Source organism: Penaeus vannamei, chromosome 10 (genome assembly GCF_042767895.1).
Source record: "Penaeus vannamei isolate JL-2024 chromosome 10, ASM4276789v1, whole genome shotgun sequence".
NCBI lineage: Eukaryota > Metazoa > Arthropoda > Malacostraca > Decapoda > Penaeidae > Penaeus > Penaeus vannamei.
The window spans coordinates 37,205,929-37,213,428 of NC_091558.1; the positions used below are offsets into that span (position 1 = coordinate 37,205,929).

Genomic DNA, 7,500 nt, shown 5'->3' on the forward strand with positions numbered 1-7,500 from the left:
ATACCGTACCCAGTCTAATTTAGAAATTTACTCTGTGATAGGTTTCCATAGCACGCTAAATAAACCTGCAACCATGTACTGTTGTTTCAACATTTAAGTGGTATTTTAAGGGGATTTCACATTCTGACCCCTTATAGGGACCCCTTATCAGAACGCCACATAGCCTAAGCCACACACGACCTCGAGACCTTTCTAACGCGCCCAAAAACTCCCCCCCAACTCCTTGTGGTTGCTGAGAAAAGGTGAACTTAAGTAGGTCTCTGGTTATGATTTATAGTTTTACAGTATGGAAGTTGTTAATATATAACCCTGTGGTCGGCTACTTTGTCTTCGGCTCAATTGGATGAGATTTTTTTTTTCTTTTTTTTTTTTGGGGGGGGGGGTGCAAGGGCCCTGGCTAGGGCCTGAATATACACCTAAAACATCACATTCAACAGAGGTTCCCTACAATTACTGCTATCATCATAGTGATACTTATTATCATTATCATTATTACTACTAGTATTAATAGTATTATTGTTATCATTATTGTTTTCAGTTATCATTATTATTAGCATTACTATCCATTATATTTTCATAATGATCATCCTTTTCATTATCATGATCATTACCATCATTATCACAACTATTACCATTACCAATATTATTATTACCTTCATTATCATTATCATTACCTTCACTATCATTATCTTCACCATTATTGCTATTATCATTATTGTTATCATTAGTATTACCATCATTATTATTACAATGATAATGATAACGATAATATTGATAATGACAATGATAATCCTAATAGCAATCATTAACAGGCCATCCATAATTTTCATCCTTATCACGTCTACAAAGCGAAGACTTTTGATCAACCCCCCTCTTGATTAAAATCAAGTCAGATGACAGGACAACACAAAGAATTCAGATTTTTTTCCTCTGGCTGTATTTTTGTTATTTTTTTTATAACTACAGATGGTTTGATGCAAATGAAAAGTCTTTAAAGGGCTTATGTGAAGTAACAACTAAAAAATTTAAAAAGGGAGAATTAGCTCGCAAACCATCTCTCTAATATGAGTAAAAAAAGGAAATCTAAAAATAATGCCCCAAAATTGATTTATTTCAATTTTCCTAAGTCAAGTTATATTTCCCCGCGAAAATCCAGAACCCGGTTGTGTGACGTCAATTCCAGAACACAATCACAGCATTCTCTGCATTCAATACATTGTACATGGCGGACTCACTACAAGACTACAGCAGCAGTGAAATCAGTGAAGTTTCATCAGATTATTCCGACGAGGACATAGGTACAACTTCTTCAGAGAGTGCCTATGTCTTCGAAGAGTTGGAAGAAGAAGAGGAATATCAAGGGTTGATGGTTGTTGGACTGTACATGCACGAACCCGACGCTGTGGATGTCGTGGAAGTTGTGCCAAACCAGTCAGACATGGAGTGGCGTCGAGACCCGAAGAGATTGAATGAATGGTAATTTTCTAAATAATTTTTTTATAGTCGAACATGTGATCCCGCTTCTGTATGGTACAAAATTTCTGCAGGCTGAGCTATCTCTTGTCTGCACCCGTGGCGCAGGCCTACATCCATTCGCGAGTGGAGTTCCATCGGTATTTATTTGTGTTGTGCTTTTTGGGGTATACCTACACTACCTCTGTGTAGTAAGTAATACATGCACACTTGCAATGCACTCGGCACACTGTGTCGTACCCACGCAATGAATGTTTGTTACGTCGCCAAGCAATAGTACTCTTTCAGAGTTTGTTTTGCGCTGTTGTGATCATGACAAGTATAAATGGGAAATGGCCTACCGTTTTGCAAATCCCATGTCGTAAGCCATTCTGTTTGCAAAGCAATCGGGCTCGCTGGTTGTCACAGGCTGAAAGTTACTACCTGGTGACATGAATGGGAACAATGTATTGCTACACAACGCCGCGGCATCCTTTGTTACAAACTTTAATAGCTTGAAACTGGAACAATTCCGTGATATCCTTGACTCGCGGTGCAGCGTGTATCACGCTATTCAACAAGATTCTCCCTGGTCCTGGAAATGACGTCACGACCGGGGATTGCCGAAGACCGCCGAGTTTTGCATCTTCGTTTCTAAGGGCGTTGCTATGGGATTTGGGGGGATACCAGAGGGCCTCTTCGATTTTTTTTTTTTTTTTTTTTTTGCATGAATAGGCTAAGCACACACTACTTAACAACATTCAAAGAAAAAACAATGCACGGTAATTACTTCACATGTGCCCTTTAAAGCAATATTTAAATATTTCCCATATTTAAATAAATCAAACATGAAAATTGCTGAAACCATCCTGGCATGAACTATGATGTGGCAGCTGGGCAACACCAAAGGGAGAGCCACAGTCCAACAGAGTCCTGCAACACACTTCCGACGAATAATCGTACACGTTTGAGATAAATGAAGTTTACTGGTTCAGTGTGACAAGTTATACATCTAATACATTTCTTATAAGTGGGTACATTTTAAGTTGCTGAATGCTGTAACACTATTAGCTTAATAATGTACTTATTGCACACTGGAACATCACTAATCACCATGTAGATTGAGCTATTTTGGTCTTGATAAAGGGGCAACCCTAGTACTCCTGCCCCCTAGCCCCCTGGGGTTAATGGGAGGCTCGGAGGAGGTGGGCCTTGCCAGTCCTCCTCCCCCCAGATATAACCAATCGGCAGTGCCTCAATTAAACGGAAAGGCTGGGAGGAGGGTAAAAGTCCCTCCCACCCAGCAAATGAGGCAGACTGTGGGCCCTGCTGGGAGGGCGACTGTTGGAGCACAGGCTGGGAACGGGAACTACCCGTCTCGCCTGCGCTCTGGTGACCGCCAGCCCAGAGTGAAGCTTGTGGGGGAAAGCCCTTGGGAACCTCACAGGTGGATGATGGGGCATGCAGCCTGCCACCCCCTTTCATATGGTGCAGAGGTGGCATCCACCCGGAGTGACTGCCAGAGGCTGAACCTCAGGCGGGAGGTCAGGGTGGAGGTTTGGAACGTCCGTTCTTTGCGTCAGGATGATCGGTTGCCTTTACTGTCGATGGAACTGGGGAGGCTGAGAGTTGAGGTGGCTGCTCTCTGGGAGATGAGGAGGCCTGGCAGCGGCATGACCTGTGTAGGTGGCTACATCTATTACTAGTCGGGCCGCAGTGACGGCCACCATCTCCAGGGAGTAGCCATTGCCATCTTCAGCAGACTCCAGCCCTCGTTAGTAGAGGTTACTCCTGTTGATGAGCATATAATGGTATTGAGATTGAAGCTATCTTTTGACTTCATGTCTCTTATTGCTGTGTACGCTCCTACCGATGTTTGTAAACTTGGCGTGAAAGAGATGTTCTACGCCAAACTTACATCTGTGGTAGACAGATGTCCCCGGCGAGATATTCGCATTGTTCTGAGTGACTTCAATGCGGTATCTGGCTGTGATCGAGCTGGCTATGAGATGTCTGTCAGTCCCCATGGTTCAGGAGCTGATGCCGGTAGCGAGAATAGCCTCCTTTTCCGGGACTTTGCTAGGTCCCAGAAATTGAGGATTTCTGGCTCCTGGTACCAGCACCCAGACCCACATCGCTGGACATAGTACAGTGATGCGGGTAATGCTGCCAAGGAGATCGACCACATACTCGTTAGCACTCGTTGGAGGATCCTTCAGAATTGCAGGGTGTACAGAAGTGCTGAGTTCTGTGGTACTGACCATAGATTGGTTGTGGCTACCCTCTGGGTCCACTTCAAAACTCCCCAGGGGTCAAATGATCACCCTAGGGTGTTTCATTTGGACAGGCTGAGGGAGGGGGAGTGTGCCCGCGGGTTTGCTGAGGCAATCTCTGATCGTTACACAATGCTTGACAGTCTGACAGACCCTGTTCTTCTGTGGGATACCTTTAAGCGTGAAACGTTTGATGCAGCTCAAGATACGATTGGTGTACGCCCGAGAGCAATACAGAATTCCATCTCACACTGGAAGCCACAGATGCATGTTGTGCGGTTCGTCTGACAGGGGATCGGGAATTGCACCATTCTCATGTGCGCAGAACTCGGGCCCTGTTAAGAAGGGACAACGAACAGTTTATTAGGAGTCTTGCAGAGGAGGTAGAAGGCCATTTCTTAGTAAATGACCTGCGTCCTGCATACCAAGCCCTGAGAAAGCTGAACTCCAAGCCCTCTTCACAGCTGACAGCAGTTCACTCAGTAAGTGGTCAGATCGTTTCAGATCCTGTTGCGGTGCGGGAACGTTGGGCTGAGTATTTTGAGCAGCTGTACCAGGTTGACCCACCAACAGTTGACTTGGATGCGGGTAGTGTCGAGATCCCGATGCCGGATCCACCCATCAGTGAGGACCCTCCCTCCCTAACTGAAGTTAGAGGGCGATCTCCAAGCTGAAGAGTGGTAAAGCAGCGGGTATCTGAACTGTTAAAGGCTGGTAGTGAACCTATGGCACGGGGGTTATATGCTGTCCTGGCTGCCATCTGGCGGTCCGGTTTCGTTCCTCCTGACCTATTGAGGGGTGTGGTCAACCCTCTCTGGAAGGGGAAGGGGGACCGTTGGGACTGCAGCAATCACCGAGGCATCCCACTGCTCAGTATACCAGGCAAGGTTCTCCCTCTGAGACGTATCAAAGACCATCTACTGAAGCACCAGAGACTGGAGCAATCCGGATTCACTCCTCGTAAGTCCACAATAGACCGTATCCTCGCGCTTCGAGTCATTGTAGAGCGCCGCCATGAGTTCGGGCGTGTGCTGCTTGCAGCCTACATCGACCTCAAGAAGACGTTCGATACAGTGCATCGGGAATCACTTTTGGAGATCCTGAGGCTGACAGGAATTCCAACAAGGATTATTGGACTAATAGCAAGCCTGTATACTGGTACTGAAAGTGCTGTAAAGTGTGGTGGGGGCCTGTCGAGCTTCTTTCCAGTTAGTTCAGGAGTGAGGCAAGGCTGTGTCCTTGCACCAACTCTTTTCAACACTTGCATGGACTGGATACTGGGCAGAGCTACTGTTCAAAGTCATTGTGGAGCAACATTGGGCAATATCAAGGTTACAGACCTTGACTTTGCTGATGACGTTGCCATTCTGAGTCTTTGGAAACCCTAGTGGCGGCTCTCGATGCATTTAGCAATGAAGCGAAGCCCTTGGGTCTAGAGGTTTCCTGGACCAAGACCAAGGTCCAGGAATTTGGGGACTTGTTAGGAGAACCTGTTCAGTCGGTACGTGCTTGCGGCGAGGACATTGAAGTCACAGAGAGCTTTACATACCTTGGTAGTGTAGTTCATAACTCTGGGCTGTCAGACCATGAAGTCAGAAGACGGATTGGCCTGGCAGCAGGGGTCATGAACTCTCTCAACAAGAGTATTTGGAGATGTTGGTACCTGTGCAGAAGGACCAAGCTACGGGTTTTCAAGGCCCTGATAATACCAGTTTTGCTACACCTTAGCGAAACCTGGACATTGTCCTGTGCCTTGGAGGCTCGTCTTGAAGCCTTTTGTAATAGGTCTTTGTGCCAGATCATGGGGTACTGTGCCAGTCTCATGGTTGCACCGTGAGACTGGCACAGGACCTGTTATCTGCACAATTCGTGGTCGCCAACTCAGGCTATACGGCCACCTGGCTCGCTTTCCTCAGGATGATCCTGCCCATCAGGTCGTCTCAGTTCGAGACAACCCTGGGTGGAGGAGGCCTGTGGGACGACGGGAGGAAGTCGTGGCTTGGGCAAATCGACCAAACCTGCCATGAAGAAATAGAGATGGGCCGAGTCCCTACCTAGCGTCTAGCCATGAGGGATCCTCGTAGGTGGAAGCGAAGGGTGGATGCGGCTATGTGCCCCCGTCGGCGTCAGCCCCCTTGCTGATGATGATGATGAACCCTAGTACTGAGGTTCAGGGTGTTGGGCAGTCAGACCTCATATATTGCATAGCATTTTATTGTGATCATATTTGTATGAAAAGTTCTTTATCATTTTCATATAGTACTTAGCTTTATATAGAACAAAAACGGAATTATAAAATGACAGGCATATTTTATTTAATATATATATATATATATATATATATATATATATATATATATATATATATATATATATATATATATAAAGCATGAGAAATTCAATATTACATTACTAAGAGTATTTAAACATTTAACATTAAGCAATATTTACAATCATATCACTGGCAATGGCAAAATTAATTCATATGTACAATATGGTTACAGTCACTGAACCTTAGAAAAGTCTTTGATGGATGTCTGTTTCTGTAATGTAGATGAAACAGCAAAAGTCTCAAGCTGAGATTCCACCTCAAGGAACAAATTCTTCAGGTTTCTATCTCACGGATCATGGACATGGCTTGGCACACACTGGTTACTGCTAATTGTACTGGCCCTGGCAGTGGCTCCTCTGGTTCGGGTCTTGGTTTTGTTCCACAACTATACACTCCTCCCAGTCAACACAGATATGCATGGTTGGTTAATTGGAGTTTACTTGCCATTTCAGACTGTAAACATTGTCCGCTTTCCGCAATACAATGATGGGATTATATAGTACTTCATTCCAGTCTGGCCAACTTTTGTGTTAATTGCTGGATGTCCGCGATACTGGAGTGCCCGGCAGGCAGGGTGCCACTGTATATTGTTTAATGTAGTGCAATAAGCAAGACAGGGAATCCTATAATTATTAGACTCTGACCCTACGCCATGTAACTGTAATCTAATATTCATTTGTTTATGATAGTGGATGGTTAAATATTATCATTCATATCCGTTTGCATTATCATCTAATATTTAGAAAACGGTATAAATGCTCCTACGGAAAAGCGGCCAGCCCTATTCGCAACACCGGCGTGGGGTGAAATTTGAAACCTGGCGGCCGCCGATTCGCCCATTGACGGATCAACATTTTTCCTATTCAAAAAAATATATATATATTCCTAAGCAGCTCATCCTATTTACCCATTTACAAAGCCACTTATTCTTTACTCATAAATGTAACGAGTTATTTATTCATACAGTCACGTAATATTCCCCTGAGAATATTACGATAAATTAATAAATTCACGATCCGATAAAGTCGCTATTACAAGAGAAAGCGGATTTTGAAAACCGTAAAAAATAAATTTCAAATACAGAAAGGAATGTGCTTGTTTAGCCATTTCTAACAAAGTCTCACTTAGTCTCTAACAACTTAGTCTATACCTAATTATAACTCCATCAAATCCTTAACTGAAAGAAGTATAACCATTTTACACGTATAACTCTCAGTTCTTGATCTTTATTTTTCTTCAACTTTGTGGGATCTGTACGTCGTCAGGTTTTCCGGATTAAAAACAAAGCTGTAGGTACAATTAAATATAATTATACAGTGATGATCACACACACACACACACACACACACACACACACACACACACACACACACACACACATATATATATATATATATATATATATATATATATATATATATATATATATATATATACAAACAT

General features: G+C 43.9%; 1 long non-coding RNA gene across 1 annotated transcript in view; it reads right to left on the minus strand.

The window, feature by feature from the left end:
* The window catches only part of LOC138862819 (uncharacterized), a 10,006-nt gene that overhangs the window by 1,061 nt on the left and 1,445 nt on the right, over positions 1–7,500 (minus strand). The window lies entirely within an intron of this gene.